At 47.8% G+C, this 19,976-nt stretch overlaps 1 protein-coding gene across 14 annotated transcripts in view; it reads left to right on the forward strand.

Moving 5' to 3' along the window:
• APBB2 (amyloid beta precursor protein binding family B member 2) overlaps window positions 1–19,976 on the forward strand; it is a 321,139-nt gene that overhangs the window by 257,005 nt on the left and 44,158 nt on the right. The window lies entirely within an intron of this gene.

Genomic DNA, 19,976 nt, shown 5'->3' on the forward strand with positions numbered 1-19,976 from the left:
GCTATTAGTTAGCTTTTCTAACTAAAAAGCGGCGGTTATCGCTGACAACTTGGATGCCGTTGTTAAGTAATGGGGCTACGTTAAATGCACCCAACTGTTGGATTACAGCTGACCCCACGGTCCACATGAACCCAAGCAGCGCAAACCCGCATTGTTCAAGGGTCAACCATATTTTCTATCTGCAGGTGGAAATTGGAGTGAAGGCCGACTTAAGTTACACGTGGATTTTTGACCACTCAGGTGGTCGGTGCCCCTAACTCCCGTGTGGTTCAGGGGTCAACTGTATAGTTAATCTCTGGCAACTCTCCATGTACCTGAAGTTCTCCTGGAATTTAGGGGTGAGCTATAGGATGACTAGCTACTGCTTCACTGAAAAGGAACGAGAACATTGCAAAGGCAGGTGAAAGCCCCAGACAGCAGAGAGGTGGGTGTCTGGGTTCCACTCTTGGGCATTCTGGTGTATCAAAGCACGTGGTCCTCCCAGAGGGCTCTGCCTTGGGTTATGCCCCAGCCTTGGTCTCCGAGGCTGGGCATTCATGGCTTTGATGGCGTTTTGACTCAGTTGTAAGTTCTAAGCCAGAAAGGAAAATGGTGAAGTGTTCGTCAGTCAAAGAACACTGCTGGGACCAGATGCGAGAAATGGTCAGCGAAAGGCAAGGTGTCCTCTGACTGCCGGTGGGACAGTCCTTCCCGGGAGCACAGCTGTGTCTTCAAGCTGTTGTAACAGAGTGACGAATGGTGACAGCTGGGCCAGGTGCTCTGGGGGGATGGGCGGCTAGATTGAACGTGCACACCTGTCATCCCCTTGCTTGGCAGAACTGCAGCACTGCAGTTGCTGCGTTGACAGGATTTGATTAATTTTTACAAGGAAAATACCTGATGATGTTTGCTCGTTATTAAAAATGTTTAGCCTTGATGGAAGGGTGGAAGATGCTTGGTGCGTCCCTGGTTCCTGTCCTCCACATTTGTTTCTTAAGGCAGGAGCCAAGGTGAAAATCATTGTATACCATACACATACAGCCAGGTGGGCTGTGTTTTCCTAAGGCTGTGAGTAAGTTCACTGATGAGGTTTTCAGCCGAGCCCTTCAACGTGAGGCCAAATGCTACCTGCTTGGGAAGAAAAAAACGGTTCAAACTCTAGTTGACTAAATTATTCAAGCTCTGAGCCTCAGTTTCTGCCATCTGTGAAATGCAGATCATGGTCAGGACCACAAAGCATGTGTATGTGTGTCTCTGTGTGTACAGTAATCGGCACAGGGGCAGGGTCATGGCAGATGCTTAATGAATGTTGGCTCTCGATTTGTTAAAGCAATAGACTAGATGCTAGCTAGCAGATGCAGCTAGTTACAGGGCTTCCTTTCAAACACTGGGCGGGGCCAGACCTCAGGGAGGTTTCAGGAGCAGATTCTCATTGGATGCAGAGATGAGAGGCTGCTCTGGGCACTGTGAGTTCAGGTGTCCTTCAAAGCAGGAAGAGCCTGCCCCCCTCTGCCCCACAGTGGTGGCATAGGTGAGGTTCCATGGCCTTGGCTCTGCTTTCGAGAGGTGGGCTGGGTTTACCCCTGTGCTTTAAACCACTTCTTACTCTTGCTCAGCATTAGCAGAGAAGTGTAATTTAGAAATTCACTCAGGGTTCCCTCTCAGCTGTCAGAGCCTCCGCGAGCTCGTGGCATGGGGGGGGGGGGGGGCGTGTGNTCGGGGGGGGGGGGGGGGGGGGGGGGGGCCGTGCTGGACCGCAGGAAGTAAGAGGGTGTTTGCGGGAGGAAGGTTCTTTTTGTCTCCATTGATCCCTGAGTTTTCACTGGAAGAAGGAGACTTTGCATTCCTGCCTTTTTAACTTTTTTTTTTTTTGCTTTTGGTCCTTTTTTAAAAAAAATAGCAAATTCCAGAGCAAATTCAATTTGTAATACTGCAAAGGAAAGGGGTTTTCCCTTTGCGTTAATAAAACATGAAAATGTTTCAACTTGCTTGTGGAAGTGACTCTATTTCGCACTCTCCGGGGTAACTCTCCTTCTGAGAAGATGGCGTCTCTTAGGGGATTTCTTGATGTGGTTAAAATGAAAGGAAATATATGTAGACCACTCTTGAAAGGCACAGCACCTTTCTAGGAATTCTCATTGCTTCACTAAGCCGTGTAATTTCAGGCTTTATATAACGTTATTTTGGGTTTAGCATTTTCTTAAGGTTTTCAAGTGGTTTTTATTTGCCTGAAGCAAAGCCCTGTCGGAGTAAATGTACCTGGGGTGAGGCGGTGATTGGCTGTGATGCCCCCGCTGGCCCCCAGGATTGACTTGGAGAAACTCCTCGTTATGCAGGAGTGGCAGTCCCGTCAGGGGCTGGTCCTCGGTGGGGTGTTGCCTGTTTGCTGCTGCACGGGCCGAAGTTTTTGTCTTGCTCCTGAGTCATGTCTGCCCTTGGTCTTCCTCAGGGCACATTTGCGTTGCTGCCCAGCACAAGCAGGACTGGCGCCCTCTGCTCTCTGGGCCATTCTGCGTTTCACTTACCCCTGACCTCAGTGAGGTACACGGGAAGGCTCCCGGATGTGGGCTGTAGTGAAAGGGGTTTCGTGAGCCTCGAATTTCCAGTCAGAGGCAGCACTGGGTGCACCCTCGTCCTTCTGGGTGGGGATGGCTCCGGGCTTTAAAGCTGGCCGGCGTTTCGCCCCTGGTGACTGGGGCAGGTGACCAAAGTATCCACCTGTCATCTCATCTCCGTGGGCCTGACAGAATGCCTGCCCAAGGCTGAGGGGGCTGGGGAGGGTTCAGGGACCCGTGCTGATGCCTGGCCACAGCTGTCTTTTTACTCATAGGGCCCTGGGGAGAGCTTTCTCCTTATGCTTTCATCGAGGAATCAGAAGCAAGCAACATGCTTTCTGAACACAGGGGACTGTTAATAGGGACTCTTCTCTCCTCTGGGGCAGCTGAGGGTCCATCCTCTGGGCACACGGACCCTTGTGTAGGTTGCCAACAGGCAGTGGAGGGTGCTGGTCCCACCTGCTTCCCGTGAGAAAGGAAAGTGGGTGGGCGGCATAGTCAGAGGATTTCTGACCCCTAAGTGGGGGCCTCACCCGGGGTTTCCATGGCATTGCGCAGGGGAGCACTACGGAGGTGAGATGTGCACAGGCTTCCCTGGAGGGGGAAAAGACCCCTCTGGGGTCCGTTGGGAATCTGACGGAGGTTTTCTGTGCCGACGCACCCTGGGAGCTTCCAGGGGATCGTTTCCAGACTTGACGGGAACCCTTTCCTTCCTGGGGTGCAGGCCTGGAACAGACTGGGGGACGCTGCTCTGGTCGGTCGGCTCGTTCATTTGAATCAGTGACAACAGTAGATTGCTTTTCCTGCTTTTAAGGAAAAAAATGGAATTACTTTTAATAAGCAACCCTTATGAGATGCAGAGTCCACGGGGCTGTGATGATGCAGATCGGATTCCTTTGTCATCAACAGCAACCGCCGACTGCACGCGATTTTAAAGCGGGCTTCCTCGTGTTGACCCTGTGGTGCCGCAAGGCACACACACGGAGCACAAAGCTTGCCGTTTGTACAGCAGGGCCTCTCTGCCTAGGAGGTGTTTTATGCATCCCCTCTGTTTTATTTTTTTTAAGATTTTTATTTATTTATTTTTAGAGAGGGGAAGGGAGGGAGGGAGAGAGAGAGAGAAACATCAATGTGTGGTTGCCTCTCGTGTGGCCTCCACTGGGGACCCAGCCCACAACCCAGGTGTGTGCCCTGACTGGGAATCGAACCTGCAACCCTTTGGTTCGCAGCCCGCACTCAGTCCACTGAGCTCCGCCAGCCAGGCCCCCCTCTGTTTTTGATGAATAATTTTAATACAACTTTATCATGCCATAGATTATTCATAAATTTTAGAATGAGTTTATCTTTGATTAACTGTTTTCTCTAGTTAAGATCTCAGGGAACTTGTATCTAAAGAATAGCGTGTCAAGTGTACAGAATGTTTTTTCTACTCTCTCCTCCTTGGATATTCCCAACTGGTTTTTCCTCTCAAGCCCCTGGTTTAAGATGTTCCAGGGCTGTTACCACATGGACTTCCTGCTCCTTTCTGGGCCAGTATTATTTTGTTGTTTTGTTTTGATTTCTTTCGAATACAGTGCTTAGTTTGGGGGTGGGTTTTGCATGGAGGGTCCCTGAGTAACGCTGGGGTCCATGAGTTACAATGTGCGAAACTCCATCTCACAGGGTTTTAAATGGAGAAGGTGGTGTGGTCACCCGAGTCTTCCATCCTCTCATCCTCCTGACCAGGGGTGATGGAGGGTCGGAATAACCCAGGTTGGCAGGGAGACCGGACTCCAGGGCCTCTTCCCTGTCCTTAAAGATCTGGCTTCTTAATGGAAGAGAACAGACACAGGTGTGAATGGAAAGCGGAGGTTGACAAACGATGGCCTCAAGCTCAGAACGGCCTCCCACCTTTAGTGGGCTGTTCAAACACAGAGAAGGGAGCAGAGCAGAGATGGGGGTGGGGGACCCGGCATGACTGGCTCTTTCCCGGAGAGGACGAGAGCAGTAATGCACGGAGAACAGGACCAGGCAATTCCGTGGCTGCTGCAGGAAGTCGCAGAAAAGGCCGTGATCTCCTTCCCTACCTGTGTCTCAGCGCTGCCGTCATTGCTGGAGCCCCTAAAGCACGTTTCTGCTTCTCAGTTCACTGCCTCTTGGGCTCTGGCTGGGAGGAGACCGCAGGTCTGGAGGAGGAAGGAGAAACTTGCTTCCTTCTCTGTGAGCCTCATCCTCACAGAATGGTCCCAGCCCCCGTTCTGACCCCACCTGGTGGGTTGTCTGTTCCCTCAGCCCTACAGGGCACAGCCCCGCCTTGCAGTTGCTGCCTTCAGGATAACCTCTCCGTGTTCCCTTCGGCACTTTTAGTTTCCTAGTGACGGTTCTTTACAGGCTCTCCCCTCTGTTCGAATGGCCCGTGTGGTTTCTGTCTCCTGCCTGTGGGCTCCCTGGGTGTCCTGGCTGGATTCACGCTGACTGAGGGAGGTGGCCGCAGTCGCTGCTTTGTGACTTTGGAAATGGGGGCGTCCTTTCTGTTCAGCTGCACCGAATGGCAGGTGACACAACAGCTTGTGCTAAGGAGACCTCCTTTCCAATTTGGTAGAAGTCGTCAGCAGCAGAGGGCAGTTCTGTGTTAGGAGACTGGGATGTGGAGAGAGCGGGCCTCTTCGTCTTTGAGCCCATCTGAAAGTTATCTCTGCATTGGCTGTGCCGTTGTTCCTCTTCCGAGGATTAATGGGGGGGCAGGTGGTGTCTCTACAGAGGGTGGGGAGCTTCGTAACAATGTCTAGTCAGAGGGTTCTCTGAACCAGATGGGAATGAATGATGGGATTCCCAGATCTGCTGATGAAAGCCGAGTTTGGGGTACGTGCTGTCTTGCCTCCGGGAGAAAGGTCTCCAGGGAAACGGCTGTAATTCTCTCCCGAGGCTACAGTATTAGCTCGGCCTCGAGAGTTAATTTCTTTTTAATGCTGCCCCCTAGTAAGCAGAGGCATCAGAATTCCTTGACCATTTGGCTGTCTTACAGTGTAGTTATATTTTATCCCTTTAGAAGTGGCTTCCTTGCCTTCTATTAATCATGCTGGGATACTTGTGAATACTTTCAGCTTAGAATAACCTTTAAGGAGAGACATGGTCAGTGATCATCCCAGTAAAGACTCCCTCAGAGGAATATGTGAAGGCATTTTCAAGCAGGTCTTCCACAGCGATGCTGTCGCCGTTGGTGAGTGTGTGAGGATAACGATGTCTTCGGAAGATCACCTCATCCGTTTTGGTGACTGGTTCAGCGCACAGTCCACATTTCTCGTAAGCACGTTTCAGCACCAGCCAGTTAGGTGTGGAGGCTAGAGGCTGCTGTGTTGAGAGGGAGTGAGCAAGAAGGTTTCACGTTGCTCCCTGAACAGCTTCCACCTCCCCCTTGCCCAGAGTCCCAAGCCAGATGAGAAACGAGGCTTTCTGGATGCAGCGGGCAAGGGGTCAGTCATGCTTGGCCACAGGCCCTCTCCACGTCAGCCCTCAGAGTACCATGGTCGTCTGGGAATGCTTGGGGCATTCCAGCGACAGGAGGAAGAGTAGTCTCAGTGGAGAAATGGCTTAATAATCCATGTGTGCATGCGTTCGTGTATTAGACAGCAGAGAAAGTTGTCAGTCTTCTAACCCAGAGCCTGGCTCGATTGCTGGCATGTTGCATAAGCTCAGTACATAGTTAGGTGTTTGATGAACTGCTGGAAGCCCCCTGTTATTGCAGATGAGTGGGCGTCAGTCACTCTTTCAGTACACAAGTCATCACCTTGAACCTTTTACTAGAGTGTGATCATCTGAGATGTTTGACTTGGTGGTGTGACTAATGATTAGGAACGTAATGTAGCTAATATGATGGTCTGTTTCTACTCCTCTGACACCAAGTGTGAGGGTTTCCCCACCAAGCAGTTCTCCAGTTCTCTGGGGACACCAACTGGATGCCTTTCAGCTTCTTTCAGTTCTGACACTGACCACCTGGAGTTAGCAAAGATTCCACAGGTCAAGGGCTTAGTTCCACTTGGACGCCAAGCACAAGTCCAGGACACCCATACTTCTGGCCGACCAGCTATACACTGGAGGTTCCCACGACCCCTCCTCAGGTTGGGTAATTTTCCAGAATGGCTCATGTAACTTAGGGAAACGTCATAAAGGCTCTTGAAAGGGTACAAATGGACAGTCAGGTAAAGACGCACACAGGGTGAGGTTCCCGAAGAGTTGTGATCATAGGTGCTTCTGTCCCCAAGGAGTTGGGGGTGTGCCTGGTGTCTGCATGTGCTCACGGAAGCAGAAGCTCTCCCAGCTTTGGTGTTTAGGGCACAGGGGGCAAACACAAGGCCCGAGGGCCAAATCTGGCCCTCCACCTTGTTTATCTGGCCTGGCACCTCATTTCTACCCCAAGCTGCTTGACTCTGGTTAAGGAATAGTTACATGTATACAGTCCTAAAATTACATTCAGCCCTTTGAGGGCAACCTTGAGGCTGATGTGGCCCCCAGTGAAAATGAGTTTGACGCCCCTGGTTTAGGTATTTGATAAAGATTTCATTATGTAGGCAGATTGATTAAATCATTGGCTGTTGGTGATAAGCTGAATCTCAAACCCCTCTCCCCTCTCTGCTGAGACTGAAAAACCACATGTATATTTCTTGTCACATTACAGCATCACTGTAACAAGTCAATCAGTGCGGAGCATGGATTTGAAAACATCAGGTGTAACAGGGACCCTTATCTTGGACAATTGTGTCTGGTTTGGGGAGCCGGACCAGGTGGGCAGACGGAACACTGGGGTAGGAATTCCACCATTTGCTTTGAGTTACAGTTTGTATGCACCCCCGTTGGGGACACCTAGTGTCCCAGCCTCTCCCTCTGCAGTGGGGGTCGTTGCAGGGGTGGCACACATGTGCGGGTGTTGTCCTAGGAGCACGTGTGTCATCCCCAGTCACACTGTTTTCATGAAGATAGTGGCACTTCCATGAACCACTGCCTGGCCCTGGGTCCGCCGTGACATGTGGAAAACGGGGAGAAACTTAAACATGTTTAAGTTTAAGGATTGGCATCGTTCTCCCTTTGCCTTTAAACGCCTGAAAAATCACTCATTATTGGTTCCTTGTGAGTCGTGAGGTTGAGGCCTCTTGAAAGGCTGATGTTGCTGTTTGGAGGCCCTACCCCCCTCCCCAAATACCTTTACATTTTTCCAACCCTCTTAGTAAGTCAGACTCGGTGTTTAAGTGTCACAGCTGTGGATTAAAGCCTTGGAGTGAATTGTGTTTGGAGGAGTTATTTCTCAGTGGAGAAAAGGAAGAACTCGTGAAAACGACTCAGTGATGGGTTTACAGCCCAGTCACTTCAGTTCTGCAGGTGGCTTCCCGAGACTGCCATAAATGTGTCAGCGTGAGTGTCCCCAGCTTCCCGTCGGCCTCGCTCCTGAGGCAGGGAGACACTCCGGGTCCGTCCCCTGCCCTCCCATGTGCCCGCATGCACACGACATTTGGGTGCAGGCCCCGCATCCCGGGCTTCTTTCTTGTAACTTCACCTGGGAATTCTTTTCTTCTACACTGTCCCCCAAAGGATGCCCTGGCAAACTGCCCTTTAGAGAAGGGAAGACGAGAGAGGGGACTCCAGAACAAGAATTAAGGTGTGAAAGCCAGGGCCCTCCAGCAAGGACCCCGTTTCTGAGGGCACAAGTCCTGGGAACAGAATTATGGTCTCAGCAGCCAGAGGACGGAAATACCAAATCAGACTTGGGGCCAAATGGAAATAAATGAGCCAAATAGTTCATTTAAAATGAAAAGAGGAAGTCTGTCTGAACCCAGGAAGAATCGCTCAGACTATAAATAAAGGAGCGTGGAGCGGGTGACAGACTGCAGCTGGCACCACTGACATGTCTGGAGAGCCAGGGGGGTGGGAGAGGGAGTAAGAGGTTCAGAGAGTTGACACCAGAAACACGCCGAAGGGAAAGCGATGTTTGAAGCGCTGGGTAGGTGTGCACAGGGAAGGCTCTATAGGAGCCTGGGGGCGGGGGAAGGGGACGGCTGAGCCCAGGCCTTACAGACTCCGGAAGCAGGCTGGGGAGCCCTGGAGAGGGGGCATGGCCTCGAGGCCAACCAGGTGTGGCTGCCTTTCTCTCTGCAGGTGCTGCCTGGTGCTTCTCGTTGCTTCTCTGGGCCTAGCCGTCTACCCTGTCTCTCCCAGTCTGCCCCTTTCAGTGCGTGGCTGCAGCTGCATTTCCAAGGGCTCGTTCTTCCTAGACAGAGCACCCTGGCCCACTGGAGATTTGCCCTCAGACAGGATGCATCCTCCGGAGCCCTGTGCTCCGAGCTGCCCTGCCCAGGATGTGGCAGGTCATGATAGGCTGGGAGTCCCTTCGATACTGGAAAATCACTCATGGCTCCTGCCTCTTGACCCCCCAAATCCTTTCCAGGCACCCCTTTAAAGGAGAACTCCTGAGAGCATGTTTGTTGGAAACAAATCCTGGAAAATGTGAGTCTCACTCTTGTGCTCAGCAGAACCAAACATTTCCACGTGGGCACTGAAACCAGGTCTATACCAGGAGGCAAATGAAATGGGCAATGACATGCTGCCGTAAATTTCAGAGGACTTTTACATACAGTACCGACAGAGGCACCAAAAACTGTGCCTCTTTTTTTATTACAAAAACTGCAATAGATGTTCAATTCAAATTCAAAGTACCCGGTTCCCTCCAGCCCGAGCCCGTCAGCAGCCCTCCCATCGATTCTGCCTTTGGACATAACTGGGTTGGGGATCAGGAAAAAGAGAAGAGGGCACCGGTCATTCCTACATCCAGAGCAACTGCCCAAAGTCCCAAGAACTCAGCAGTCCGTTTCAGCTGCCTTTTGAAAGAAGCTTCTCTCCTCCCTGCCCACCACGAGGTCAGAGGTAGTGAGTATGGCCCCTGCTTGGCAAGCCTAGGCCTCGGTCACCTTTGCTGTTAGTTTAGAGACAGCTGCCTGCTAGAATCTGTACAACTCCATATGGTCAAAACTGAGAGCGCCGTCTTTAAACAGCCCACACACAATTTTCCAAGTTGCGCATTCTCCTCTGTTCCCGATTCTTGCATTCTTTCACTGGCTTCCGCATGTGTGTATTCATTCACTCACTCAGCTGCTGCTGGCTCTGCCATCCAGTCAGCTGCACAAGTCAACAACTCGGGGGTCCTCTTGCTCTCCCCACATTCAGGGAGGAGTCAGCCCCAATGATTCTGCCTCCTTAGGACTTAGGCGAAGCACACTTTTTAAAAAGTTAAAAACAGGCTCAAATAGGCAGTGAGTTATAAGCAGAACTGGAAACAATTCAGACATGCATCAGCAGGTGAATAAATGAGCAAACTGTGGTATAGCCATACAGCGGATATCCACTAAACAGTAGAAAGGCATCACCTACTGATATATACAACATAACTGATTCGTAAAAGAATTGTGCTCAGTGGAAGAAGCCAGACCCTCCCGCCCAAAAGGGGTGCGTGCTGTATTATCTCACTAATATGAAGTTCTAGAAAACGCCAGGTAAACTAGTCTGTGCTGACGGGAAGCAGATCAGGGCTTGCCTGCGGAGGGACACAGGCAGGGGTTGCAGGGGAGAGAGGAATCTTGGGACATTACAGTTATGTTCACCGTTTTGATTGTGGTAATAGTTTCGCAGGTATGTACACAGGTCAGAACTTATCAAATTGTATGTTTTAAATGCATGTAGTTTGTTGTATGTCAATTATACTTCAATATTGTTTTAAAATGTAATTTTAAAAATATACAATGAGCCCTGGTTGGTATGCCTCAGTGGACTGAGTGCCAGCCTGTGAACCAAAGGATTTCCTATTCGATTCCCAGTCAGGGCACAGGCCTGGGTTGCAGGCCAGGTCCCCAGTAGGGGGCGTGCTAGAGGCAACCATCTCATCTTCTCTCCCTCTCTTCTCCCTTTCTTCTCTCCCTTCCTTTCTCTAAAAATAAACTAATAAAATCTTTTGAAAATACAATGAATAACATGTCAGATTTATCTAGCTCATGACTGAGGGAACCAGCAGGACACCAGGGTCAGGTGGAAGGAATATAGGACAGGCAGAACCTCCCAAAATGGGTAGTCAAGCTACCAGGAAGCTTTGAAGAATCACACAGAACCTCAAACAGGATGAATTAAATACACATACACAGTCGTATGTATGTGTGTGTAGGTGTGCAATTGTACACACTATTGTATGTATGTGTGTACACGTGCAGTCATACACACATCATGTTGAAGGGAGTTTTATTTAACTCTGACTATGTGTATGTCCACTTACATGAAAATACACTTTGCAAGGAGAGTAATCAGATTTTTAAAAAATTGTGTGAACCCCATGTTTCTTTCTAGTCATCTTTCTAGATGACTAGAAAGTCATCAGTTTTCTTTCTTTCTATTTTTCTGTGTTACTGGCTTTCAAAGTATTTGTCCTCACCCATAAGAAGGACAGTTTATGGCGTGACCTGTCACACGATGTTTATCTTCATTGTGCGCCCTGCCCTTTGAGGTCTTTTTGTTTTGTTTTGTTATGTTTTTGCTACTCTGTTTAATGGTTTAAATGATGCTTATTACCAACTGGTCATAGTTTGAATAACACTGATCTTGGTGAACTTTTCTAAGAAGTTATGAGCTGAGCACTGTACCAGCTTAATAACTGGTGTATAGAGGGGAAAAAAGATTCCATGGTCAAACAGTTTGGGAAAACACCATGGCAACGTCCTGCACTCAGAGAGGGCCCCAGACACAAGGCTCAGCTATGAAAGGCTCTGAGCTCCTCTGCTCACACTGTGCGAGCAAACACCCCGTTGTTCACCTTGTGCTGGTGCACTTCCAGAGGCTCTCGTTTCAGGGGCGGCCGGGTCAGGAAACACCGAAGCACAGTGACGCAGGGATTCTGAACAATAATTGTGTGCCGAGTTCCATTGTAACACAGCCAACTCTTCAGGCTTTTTTGTTTGCCTAGCACCCCCCTCTCCCCATACCTTCAATGAAAAGTGTTGTATTCTTTTTTTTCAAGATTTTCCTTATTTATTTTTTAGAGAGGGGAAGGGAGGGAGAAAGAGAGCAAGAAATATCAATGTGTGGTTGCCTCTCACATGGCCCCCACTAGGGACCTCGCCTGCAACCCAGTCATGTGCCCTGACTGGGAATCGAACCAGCAACCCTTTGGCTTGCAGGCCCGTGCTCAATCCACTGAGCTATGCCAGCCAGGGCCCAAAAGTGTTATATTCTTGTGAGTGTAGTTTTCATTGTGGTCAATGAATATTGTCTCTCTTTTAAAATTTGGTTAACGGTGATAATTGCATAGTTTATCATGTTTCCCTTTTTGCCAGGAAGTTTTAAGTTAAATTGAATCCCTAATTGCAGGGATGATATTGGATGGAACGATGACAACTGCTGTTTTGTGGATCAGAAATGGTTGCATGTGGTTTAAATTAATATTTAGCCTAATTGATTTACAGAATCACTTCTCTTTCTATTGGGTTTTAAATTTAACTTTTCTAATTTAATAGCCTGATAAAATGTGTACCTTTTATTGTAAATCACTTAGTCCTTTTGGGAGGCAAATGGGATACATATTTTAATAAAAAAAACAGCAGAGTCCAGCTATAATGCCTCATTAATCTGTAGGGTTTTTAAAACACAGATTTTTTTTCCCTGACTTTGCTATTATTCAGTAATTGGGAAATGCTATCCATCCTGCAACAGGAGTATCTGGAGGAGGTTTTTTTTTAAAGTTCTGAATCTCTAAAAGAACAGCAACATTAAAAACATATCTCTATATCAATGAATATCTGTTGACCAGTCCAAATGACATCTGTGGCATCATACATGAATTAGAGAGAAATAGTGTCACAGAAGCCACTTCAGCCTCAAAGGCCTGCTTGCCAGAGTACAATTCACCACTAGGGTCCCATCACAAAGATAAGCAGCTATTACTAAAAGCATTAACATCTAATAGATGGTGTGGACTTTCTTAACATATTCCCCCACAAATTCTGCGGCCTGGAATAATGATCTCTGCCACTTTCTTACGTAAAGGAAATGTTTTGATTTATCTCTATGTACCTTCTAGCTCAAGAGTTGCTTTATCTTTTTTGACACAAGAGCCACTATGGGAGATATTTATTAAGAAAGATAAACCTTAGTCATATTTCTTAAATTCACTAAAGCAGGGGGTGAAAATAAAGAGAGGGAAGATTTTGTTTGATTGAGTTAAGGTCTAGAAATCTGCACCATACAAATTAGAGTGTTGCTTTAACAGATAAGAAGGTGGTCTACGTCTTAAGTCTCTAAACCCTGGCTCACTTTCTGTCGAATGCTGTTCATCCATCTCTTAGGCCTCGGAACCATGCGTTAGGACAGATGACACCAAGTAACTGAATTATTAATCAGGACACGAGGAGGACAGAAATGGCTGTCATCACCCAGAAGGGACACCAGATTTTTTTACAAGCTTTATTATTATAATTGAACCTTGTTTGTGCTTGTGTATTTTCAAGTGGTCTGTTGTGCTGGCTTTTTCATGCCCAGTGCCACATCGCCATGAGGTGTTGAGCTGTGGAATTTCTTTTCTCCTTCCTTCTTTCTCTGTTGGATGGCCCCATCTACCTCCCTGGGAGTTTATTAGACACCCATGAATTCAAGTTCCTATCAGGTGTCAGCAGCTCCTATGCTTGGTGCCAAGGATGTAGCTGTGAACAAGAACCTCCAGGGCCCACCCTCACAGGAGGTGTGAAGTGGGATAGTAAATAATCACATAAGTCCTTGAGTCCATGAAGCCCTTTGTAATACAACTTCACCCCTCCACAAATGTTATGTGTCATTATAGCTTCATCCAGGTCCCACCTCTTCTATTACCCTTTTCTATCGCCATTTGTATCAGCCAGCACTGGCTAGGTTGTGCTATAGTAACAACCAAAGGCTCCATAGCTTAAAACACCTCTCATTCTGCTAACTCTCCGTGGAAGGTTGGCCGGAGGCACTGCCCCTCACAGTAGTTGTCCTCATTCTGCATCCAAAGCCAGCGAGACCGTCACTGTTGAGACTAGAGTGGTGCCAGCCATGGTGTCAGGGCAAAAGATGTGCTGACTCTTAAAACTTCTGCCTGGGGGGGCCACCCACTACTTTTGCTCACATTTCGTCGGCCAAAGCAAGTTGCGTGACCAACCCTGACTTCAGAGGTTGGGGAAACGTACTCCTCCCCTAGGGAGGGGGACAGATGTTCTCACCATGAAGTGCCCTGCAATATTTTTTTTATCTCTGTAGTCACAGAGATCTAATTGGAACTTGCTCTTTTCAACCTTGGGTTGTTACTAAGTGTTGTAGCTGCATATGGCTCCCTAATAAGACAGTAAATTCCTTGACAGCCACGGCCATGTCTTATTCTTTCTTGTATGTGACTTAGCATGATGTTACCCTTAATATTAGGTGCTTAACATGCTTCTGATTATATCAAGGAGGGAATGAAGGGAGAATAATTCAGCTCTTTGCAGTTTTAGTGCTTTATAGTTCACTGAGGGCTGGGCACACTGTCTCCTTGAGGAGGAGGATGGTGATGATGGTGATGATGCCTTTTACAGACCAGGAAAGAGAGGCCTAGAGCTTTCACGTGACTTGCTCAGGGTCGCAGCAAAAAGAGGGCTTGAACTCTGTCTGAGACCATGAATTCTAAATCCCGGACCAGTGCTTTTCCTACCCTTCTCGTTGTTCACTTTTTCTTGTGCGGAGGATCACACAGGGGAAGGGGGAAGGAGGTTTCAGAAAGAGAGTCGAAAGCCCTTACCCAGGTTGGGGGTACAGCTCCTGATCACTGGATCTCAGTGAGGCTAAGGGGCCACATGGACACATCGCTCAACTTGCATTCAGCAGGTCAGTGTGTTCGTTTTTTTTTTTTTTTTAATGGGTGCAACTTTTTAAAGGTTTTTATTTTATTTTATTTATTTTTAGAGAGAGGGGAAGGGAGAAAGAGAGGGAGAGAAACATCAATGTGTGCTTGCCTCTCAGATGGCCCCCACTGGGAACCTGGCCTGCAACCCAGGCATGTGCCCTGATTGGGAATTGAACTAGGAACCCTTTGGTTCGCAGGCCCGTGTTCAATCCACTGAGCTACACCAGCCAGGGCCAGTGTGTTGGTTTTGTGTGGCTGCTGTAACATATGAGCACAGACTGCATTCGCTCATAGTCTGGAGCCAGAAGTCCCACATTAGCTGCACCGGGCCAAGGTTGAGGTGTTGGCAGGGCCCACACCCACTGGAGGCCCCAGGGAAGAGCCTGTCCCTTGACACTGCCAGCCTTCCCGGACTGTGGCCACCCACCAGTCTCTGCGTCCTGTGTCCATGGCCGTCTCCCTCTGCCTCTCCTTTATGGGGACATTTGTGATTGGACTGAGAGCCCACCCAGGTTATCCAGGAAAATATCCACGTCAGGCTTGTCAGCTCGGTCACGTCTGCAATATCTGCAAAGAAAGACATTGCAATGTCTGTAAGAAAAGTAGCATTTACAGGTGCCAGGGATTAGGAGCCTTTGGGGCCGTTTCTCAACCTAGCACACTCAGGATGGTGGGAACGCCCTCTGCCCCCCAGCTTTCTTCTCCCCTGCTCCGCTCCTCGGTCGTCCTCCCCCAGCTCTCGGCCCTCTGGGTGGCGCAGACCATGTGGTGTCTGGGGAGGACCTTTGCAGCCCAACACACCCCCAGGGGGTTCCTAGGTCTGGCCTGCCTCTTGGCTGTGTGTCTCTGGGCAAGTTTCTCACCCTGAGCCTCAGTGTCCTTCTGTGCAGAGGTGGAGGCTCCAGAACCCTCGTGCAGCCTGGTGTGAGATGACAAATGAGAGAGGGCCTGGCAAGGGCACCAGGCAGAGAACCCCGCCCCCACCGCCCCGTGGGCTGGGCTGTTCGTCTGACCTCTGCACCCAGCCCTGGGCAGAGTGGGCTGGAAGAAGGTGCTGCCCACTGAGATTCCTTCGCCCATTTGTTTTTCTCGGTGAGGTTGAAAATGCATGATGTTTATTAAATAATTAATCATCCTTTCCTAGAAGGGTTATTCCATTTCATGGGTGAGCAGTTTACTACAAGAGAATGATGTCTTCCTCCCGAATGATGTATAACAGGATTTGGTATGTACATTTTTAGACACTTGGATGTTTTTTCTCCTAGCCACTGAAACTTGAAGGTGGTGTCATGCGTGTTCACTGGCTCTTTGTTCCTTTTAAGAGACAGACATATGCATGGTGCGGTGACCTCGTATTTCTCCACTTCTAAAGTAGTACGCAGAACCTGTACAAGTACCCATAAATTCCAGTAAGATTAGTATTTACTAAATACTAAGTAGTTAGTAATAAATGCCATAGGTAATAAGCCTTCACAACATTAAGCCTATGAAGAAAAATAAACAATTATAGAAGTGTCAGGGAAATTAGTACAAAGGAATAAACCAAAAAATAAAGCCAGAAGTTTTCGTGAGTTCACGTACATTCACTGTCTGACTACAGAATCAAAATTTCTGGCCTAAGTTGTTTATAAAGCAGTCCCTGTAGACATCTGCCTTAAGTTTAGGAAATTTTTATTCTAGTGCTAGGAGAGTGTGTGGGTTACTCGGACCTCTGACCTTATGACATTAAGGGCCTGAAGTGCTGGGCTGAAAGGAGCCCCGAGGCCAGAGCCAGGCTTGGCGAGGAGCTCTGTGATCTGTCAGCCACGTCCGCCATGGACAAGGGACAGAGGGGTGTGGGTGTGACACAGAGTGACTGTTGACCAAGTGATTATTCGAATGCACTTCGTCTAGGCCCTTATGCACTCAGGTTGCCACCAGAGTCATTGTTGAACAATAACTTTTATACAAGGACAGTAAAAACTGAAGGGAAAGTCAGATACTAAATACTCCCAATACCGTTGTAGCTGAAATTCAGTAGTTTCTTGAATTAATATCTATTGAAGGAAGAAAGGAAGGAGAGAATTGTTTGCCTAGAAAACTCCGACTGTGGTTGCAAAGGGGAAGCCCATGTTTAGGGCCCAGCTGCCAATCTGAGGGCTCCACGTCCGTGGCCACTGCCCACATGGTGTTCAGAACGACCAAGGGCCCTGGTCCGAGGTATGTCCGTTCGTTCAAGCTGCAGTGTTCCAGGGGTAAATATTGAAAGTGTTGGGGTTGTCTAACAGCAGGCGCAGAGTGCTTGTAACAGTGTGGCATTTTGCTTCGGTTTGCTCTACCTCTGGAAGGAAGAAAATTGATTGAAGTCGTGTGAGTTCTTTGTATATTTTGGAGATTAAACCTTTGTCTGAGGTATCATTGGCAAATATGTTTTCCCGTACAGTTGGTTGTCTTTTTATTTTAATGCTGTTTTCTTTAGCTGCACAGAAGCTTTTTATTTTGATGAGATCCCATTTGTTTATTCTTTCCTTTATAGTCCTTGCTCTAGGGGACATATCAGTAAAAATGTTGCTGCGTGAAATATCTGAGATTTTCCTGCCAATGTTCTCCTCTAGGACTTTAATGGTGTCATGGCTTATATTTAAGTCTTTTATCCACCTTGAATTTATTTTGGTGTATGATGTAAGTTGGTGCTGATTGTAAGTTTTGAATCCCAGCCCTGCCACTCCCTATTTGTGTGTTCTTGGGCAAGTTACAGAATCGTGCTGTACCTCGGATAACAGCATTCCCCGCCGCTGAGGAGTAAGTGGCTGCTCTCGAGAAGAGCTGAGAACCGTGGCTGGCACAAATCCACGCCCCGCCCTCCCTGCTGACTTCTGACCCCTGCAGGCTGAGTTTCCAGGCTCTGCCTGGATTGGGCCACTGGGAGGCACTGGGGGGTGGAAGAAGCACGTGGAAGCCAGGGTTCCTCTGCCCTCCCAGAGCCTACTGTCTGTGGCTCCTCTGGGTGGTCTTGACCTTGACCCCAGGACTCAGGTTCTACCACGTTCCTTGGGCCCTTCAGCCTGAGGCCGGTAGGTTGCTTCCTGCTGTTGCTAAGCCTTGTACCTCACTGTCTTCTATTTGCTTTTTAATTCTTCCATTACCTATGTTACCAGTTCCGCTAAATTCCCCATTTCAAACATTTACAGCAGGTTTTTTCCCCCTTATTGTGCCTTGGCTGATAAAGATTAGGTAGGTAGTACTGTCGCTGTCGTAGTTGCTGTTATACTGTTGTTATCGTGTCATGTCCTTCAGAGGAAACTCCGAAGGACCCTGAGACTCAGAGGTGGAGTGGGTGAACCAAGACCCCACAGCTGGCGGGTGGCAGACCCCAGCACAAACACTGTGTCACTGAATCTCCCCTTCTACCAGCCTTTGGATGGGCTAGTATTTTATTTTTAATAATTCTTTAGGTTTTTTCTACTGATTGTTAGAGTGAGAGGAAGGGAGGGAGGGGAAGAGACAGAGCGAGAGAAAGAGAGACATCTATTTGTTGTTCCACTTACTTATGAATTCATTGGTTGCTTCTTGCGTGTGCCCTGGCCTGACTGGGGGGTCGAACTCACAACCTTGGCGTATTGGCATAGTGGCATATAGTGCTAACCAACTGAGCTACCCAGACAGGGCCGGGCTGGGATCTTCAACCCTAATTAGTCTGAATTTACAATGTGTTAAGATGAGAGGTCTTTGGTGGCTAAACTAATTGGGTGTTTAAGAGGCCCAATTTGATCCACCCCACCACTCTTTGAAAATAAGGTGTTTTACTTCAGGTAAGTAATTTAGCATTTTTGCTGGGCGTTTCTTCAATTTCTAAGATGATTCAGCGTTCAAAATTACTAATTCAGTCTTCTAACTATATCAGGAGTTTTTAAATATGCATTTTCTCCTCAATAAGTTATGGATTTGTTGAATTTATCATCAGCACACTCTGAAGTCATCCAAGTAGACCTCAGGCTGTGAGCATGCGCTTCCCTGTTCTGGCTGATTCCAACACATCTCACCTGTCCTATGTTTCTGAAATTCTATAAATGGGATTGCTTACTGTTTAAATTGCCTGTTGTGTTCTGAAAGAGAAAGCATAAAACTTGCTTAAATGGCATAGTTTCCCCTCATTTTCTCAAAGATGCATTGACATGAGTGGAGATGGTGGAATTGGTGGTCTGACAGACCAGCGACGCTCAGTCCCGAGCACACGTCGGAACAGCGGCGGGGGTAGGCACAGCCGGGCGAGTCCCCTCCTCGGAGTTTCTGATTCTGTGTTTCTGGGGTAGGGCTGAGAACTTGCATTTCTACACGTTCCCAAGTGAGGCTACTTTTATCTGCGGACCACACTTTGAAAACCACCGCTTTAGGCTGAGGAAACAGTTCGCCAAGAATAAGCATGAATGTTTTCAGTCTTTTTCACGTTGAGAGAAAGCAGTGAGGGTGACAGATGTAAGTAATTGTTCTGTTTAGCCGAAAGGCTCCACTCTTTCTTAGAAAATCCACTTGGAATACCTGAGCTTCCTTTCTGAGAGGCAGAAAGGCAATACACAGAGGAGGGTTTACTATTATGACAAGGAAGCGTCAACTTAGGGCCCCTTTCCAGCTCTGGGAGGGGGCCTGGCAATAAGTTCACGTGGTTTTTGTAAAATTTGCCAAAGGAAGATATCTTTGTATTCTCTTTCTTAAAGAAGGACCCAGAAATTGCATAACCTTTAACTCTCATAAAACCTGAGTCAACTCGTATAATTAATTAGTATAATTAACATTACAAAAGGACTACAGTTTGTAACAAAGAGACATTGTTTTGAAGGTGAAGCAGTCCCCAAGTGCCAGAAACAAGGGCAAGTGGGGACGTGGCTTTAATGGGTGAACTCTGTGTGGAACTGACTTTAATTGAATGAGCCCAGCGGGGCATTTAGGCAGAGGTAAATCCAAGTTGATTTTAGAGTGTCCACTAAGTGTCTGCTACATTTTATTTTCTGTTTATTTGTTTTATTTATTTGTGATCAGAGCAGATTTGAATAATGAAATGGGTTGAAGTTCTGGCTTCACCTCTTATAAGTGCTCTCATTCTCTTTGAGCTATTTTGTCTGTAAAAGGATATGGTAATAATAATAATTATCACCTTAATAGAGCTCTTGTTGTAAGGAGATGATAGCTAGGAATAGATGTTTGTTCATATACAAACGTCTATTCTGTTTGTATGCAAACAGAATACAAACGGAAGATACAAAATTGTTGTGCCTGAAGACAGAGAATACACTGCAGAAACGTTAGTAGCCAGCAGCTGTACAGGGCTACACAGACAACACACTGAGAGCTCATATTACTTGAATGACTCAGGGGCCGTTTTGTGAGCTCAAGAGTCAGCAAACTTTTTCTGTAAAAGGCCAGGCCATAAATATTTTAGGTTTTGTGGGTCACTGTCTCTGTGTTAAATACTCAGCTTGGCCAGTGGAAGGCAAAAGCAGCCTTAGGCAAGATATAAATGAGTGGCTATGTGTGTGCTGCCGCGGGGCTTTATTGGTAGAAACAGG

The sequence above is a fragment of the Sturnira hondurensis genome, unplaced genomic scaffold (genome assembly GCF_014824575.4).
Source record: "Sturnira hondurensis isolate 20B ecotype Veracruz unplaced genomic scaffold, ASM1482457v3 Scaffold0015056, whole genome shotgun sequence".
Lineage (NCBI taxonomy): Eukaryota > Metazoa > Chordata > Mammalia > Chiroptera > Phyllostomidae > Sturnira > Sturnira hondurensis.